Source organism: Miscanthus floridulus, chromosome 12 (genome assembly GCF_019320115.1).
Source record: "Miscanthus floridulus cultivar M001 chromosome 12, ASM1932011v1, whole genome shotgun sequence".
Classification (NCBI taxonomy): domain Eukaryota; kingdom Viridiplantae; phylum Streptophyta; class Magnoliopsida; order Poales; family Poaceae; genus Miscanthus; species Miscanthus floridulus.
The window spans coordinates 33,810,576-33,815,450 of NC_089591.1; the positions used below are offsets into that span (position 1 = coordinate 33,810,576).

A 4,875-nucleotide genomic window follows, 5' to 3' on the forward strand; every position below is an offset into this window, starting at 1 on the left:
CCTCCTCCCACCCCAAATCTCAAACCCAAGAGCCCGAGGACGCCAGATCTACGCTCCTCTTCCTTTGTCCCAACCATGCGGATTCGTAGGAGAATATCTCGCCTCCTTGGGTCTGCCTACTCTACACTCGTAGCTCCTCCTCCTGTGCTCCTAGCGCCACCACCAATCCCGGAACCGTGTTCGGCGCCGCTCATATCTCATGATCTTGGTGGCTTCTTGATCCCTGCAACTACCCTCGAGGGTCCCTGCAAGATTAGTCGCTCACCATGGGACCTCTTGGATGACCTCTCCTTCTCCGATCCTCAGGTCATCATCTTCCTCTCCTACCATATCTTCCTACTCTCTCCAACCAGTACTCCAGTCTTGGTGGTTCTGTGTGTGAAGTTCATGTTTCCCAAGCGTGCTACTATTGAGAGGTCTTTATGGTTCTGGCAACTTTTGGGTTTGGTTTATTTTTATCTCTTGGGTTGGTTGATAGGTTCAAACTAGAGGCCAGCGAACTATAGTGATAGGAGGGGCCTGCTGCCTGGCTTGGATCTATGCTACTTTTGCAACTCTTTCGGTCTTTCTTTGTGGTGATTTAGGCGGGCTATGTAGGAAACATTGAAATCACTAGAGTGGAGGTGTTGTCAAACTCTAGATCTATGTCCCCTATGCTAGCAAAGTAGCAGGCTGAACATTGTTATGCATGATGATGGCTTGTTACTTTTTTTTGTTTATTTACCTTCTTTTCCCCATTTAGGAGGTGGATGACCTCCTTGATAGCTATTGTGTCAATATGGACTCCTATGCAAGCCACCTCTCCACAACCAGCATGGCGGTCACCTCCATGAAGAATAAGGAGACGACGGCCATGGCCAGAGCTTGTAGTGACAAAGTGCAACTACAAACATCAAAGAAGAAGACAACATTGAAGAGGGCTATAATGAAGGTGAATAAAGAGGGACAGACAAAAAAGAATGCAAATGTGAAGAAAGAACAGGGTGAGGAAGGGGCAGCACAGACCTGGAAGTGCAAGAAGAATGATGGTAGGGGTTGGAAGTGCCCTCGCAATGCAAGCCGCCCCAACTCCCTCTGTGAGTACCACTTGATGAAGAAGCATTCCTATTTGAACCTAGAGTTTGCTTCGCCAATGGTGGAAGATAAGGTGCTGGTGGCAGCACCAATAGCAACCTCCAAGCCCGCCAGCAGCTCCAACAGACAAAAGAAGAAGCCTGTCAACAACTATGATGCAATTGAGGGCTTCTACTACTACAACGGGTTTGGCCCGTCTCGCGGCAAGAGGCATTGCAGGAACCATCCAAACAAAGAAGAAAAGGTGCAAGTGGAACAATCCTAATATGCTTCTCCTCCGAATCATGCCAAAGTTGAGACTGAGGATGGTACCAATAATGGGGCTACAACTGGTGGTGATGATGTGTGCAGCAACAATAATAACTTTGGCCGTGACAACATCAACATGGAGAGGAACAAAAATCCATGGAAGCTCCCAAGGAAGCCAATGAGGGTGCGGTCACTCATGTCGCTGTAAGCAAAAGTAGCTAGGTGCTTGCACATTGCACATCAATGGCACAAAGATAAAGTTTGCTTGTCTATTTTAATTTGAGACTCTCGTAGCTCATCCCCGGTATTGTTGTTGGTTTGGATTGGCTTATATTTGTTTGACTTTTGCATCTTTATTTGCTATTTGTGGTAAAATAAGGCTACTACAGCAGGTCTTTTGAGTTGTTTTGTCTTGATGTGTTCAACATATATTCAACAGACAACAGTTTAATTATGAAGAACAATATGGTTGTTATTGTTTTCTTGTGTTTATAAACAAATGCTAGAATGTTGATGGAGCTTGTTTATGTGCGAATTTGTTCATGAGCTAGCAAATATGCCTAAACATTAGTTGGGTTGTTATAATGACTCATCAATCTAATTAGATAGGTCCTTAGATATGGCTCACATGGGCATTGCAAGGAAATTAATTGTTCAAATAAAGTATTTTTGGTGCCATGAGTTATATGCAAGATTAATATGGTGTTTGGTATTTGAGGAACCACCTCGTGATGAGATGGTGTATCGCTTGCATTGGTCATCCCAAAATTTAGTGGAATGATATTATCCCTCATATTTATACTAGTTAATATAAGCTTATGGAATAATAAGGTGTCGATGGATCAACTCATCCAACTGTACAATTCAAAAAGGAGTGAAGGGCGAGAAGGTAATAGTGTACTACGACATTGGCTTTGTTACCCACAGCTGCATGTCTGAATGAGGTAGTAGTTACTCTGCTTGAGCCATGTCGCACGCTTAATATTCAATCAGCATTCTTTTTAGTTTTGACGGTGAGCTCATTTCTCATTTCTCTTCAATCATCAAGCAGCAAACCCACAGAAAACTTCTGCATGCAATCGTTGCCAAAAAAAAAAAAAAATCAAGCAGCTGATGCTGCTACCCAGTCCACGGTCTGTTCGTGAGTAGATGTGGGCCTATTCCTATTTGCAGCGTTGATAAGTCTCTTAAACATTGTCTGGGCCGTGGGTTTCTTCCATCACTAAATATCAGTACATATACATACAAGGCAGGTAGGCGAGCTATGTTGCGCCCGCAGTGGCCTAATATAGTTCTGTTAACTATTGTGGGCAAGGATGAAGCAAGTGACGGTTTGCATTTAGGCTGCTCCAGGCTGGCTCTCGTACTCATGGCAACGCCTTCTTTGCTCTCAGGTCTGACTGCCATAACAGTTTATGTACGGACTAATAATGCACTATGCTCCACCCATAGAACAAAGTATAACAGTTGACACATGTACTGAAGATATTAATGGTTCATAATTAGATATATTCAGCGATTAATTGTATGTAGAATATGATCTGGATAACAGGAGCATAATCATAATGCACAACATTGGAGGTCACCTATATAAATACAAATAACAATAAGATTATCTTATCTTCTTGAATATTACAGGTTCAGCAAAGGGAGCTCTGCTAGCAAACACCAAGTTTTTTCATGTGGTCCAAAAATCCTATAAAGAAAAAGAAGAAGAGATAGGTACCCAATGAACAATATTTTATCCTTGTAACATATTTGGATAGGAAAAGTTTTGTACAGATGAGACGATAGAAACATATGCAAACCCACAATTTCACTACCAGGGCACATTTTTTTCTAAAATCGACAGAAATTTTGAGTTCTCTGGTAGCGTTTGAATACTACATTTAATGAGTTTGCCTGCAGTGGCCCAAATGGCATGTAATGAGAAGTGTAGAGAGTGTGTCATGGTTAGGGGTGAGAACGGTTCAAGACCGAATTCGTTTAGAGGGGTTTAGATCTGTCCGTATCGAGTCCGGATATTCAACATCCGATATTGTATCCGTATCTGAATACTCAAATCACATATTTATGATGTCGATGTCCAATCGTATCATATCCGGCATGGTTGACACTATCCGTATTCGAATCCGAATCCAGATATAAATATAAAAACAAATATCATATCAGTGATATCCGTCCGTATCCAATCCGTTTTCATCCCTAGTCATGGTAAATAATCCAGAGATATGTTCTCAGGTCTGCCAGTGGCCCAAATGGCATGTTATGAGAAGCGTAGGGAGTGTGTCATAGTAAACAATCCAGAGATCTTGATTCCATATAGAATATATTATAAACACGGCATGATCATGCAAATAGGTATAAGGAAAAATATTAATAATAGACTAAAGCTCATAATGTTCTGCATAGACGGAAAAAAATTCAAAAAGAAGAAACCTTAAACATTTATGGAATGAAAAGAACCGGGCTATCCAAATAAGGAGAAAATATGGATTTATAGTACTGGAAAACAACTATGAAATGAAAATAAATGGGTTATCCAAATAAGGAATGAAACATGATGGACTTATAAATGAACTGCTTTACCCTTCCACATGCTGATCCTAAATCAATGAATTTGCTGCTGTAGGTGCCATGACACGACGAAATTTGTATCGCATCGTCATGGTGTAGCTTTCTTCTTTTTCAAAAAAAACTAGGTAGCGTGTCCGTGCATTGCTACGGGACAACTAAACTTTTTACTAAAAATATACGGATCACACGATAAGATAACACTACTTTGAAAATAAATATCAACGTTAAAGTGACATTTAATTTAAAAAACAAAGTTCGTAAAATTCACAATCACGGAGAGCGAGGCATCGTAAGCACACAAACTCTACCATCTTTCTGTGATGCGGCTAAGATGATGTTTTATATCAGCAGGAAGAAATCTCCGATATCCATTTCTTTCATGCGCCAATAAATCCATAAATAAGTTCCACCGTATCTCCATACCATCATGTACATAGGTTCGACTATATATGTAAATATTAGTGCCTATCACATGGGTAATACTGTGTGTCTTGAAAAATATCTCACAAAACCTTAAAACAAAGTATGTTATACTCACCATATAAATATGTGTGGCTTTAGGTCTATTCCACGCAGACATATACTATGTGGCAAGATTCACCATCAGCAATAAGGTATCCACAGTACGGAAAACTGGTAATTTACCGAGTGTCGAATACTTTGCCGAGTGCCAAATATCGGGCACTCGGCAAAGACTCAGTTTGCCGAGTGCAGCCGTCGGCAAAATAAAACACTCGGCAAAGGCTATTTTGCCGAGTGCCTAGTACTCGGCAAAATATAGGCACTCGGCAAACCTTAATATGCCGAGTGTCAGGCCCTCGATAAACTAGAGCACTCGGCAAATATTGTCAGAGGCATAACGGACCCAACGCCGTCAACTTAGCCGAGTGCCGGGCGTTAGACACTCGGCAAATAATTAAGTTTGCCGAGTGCCACGGATTGGCACTCAGCAAATTTTTATTTATTTATTTTGGC

General features: G+C 41.3%; 1 pseudogene; it reads left to right on the forward strand.

The window, feature by feature from the left end:
• The first annotated feature begins 75 nt into the window (after positions 1 to 75).
• Positions 76 to 1,531, forward strand: LOC136497271 (uncharacterized; annotated as a pseudogene).
• Positions 1,532 to 4,875: the final 3,344 nt, after the last annotated feature.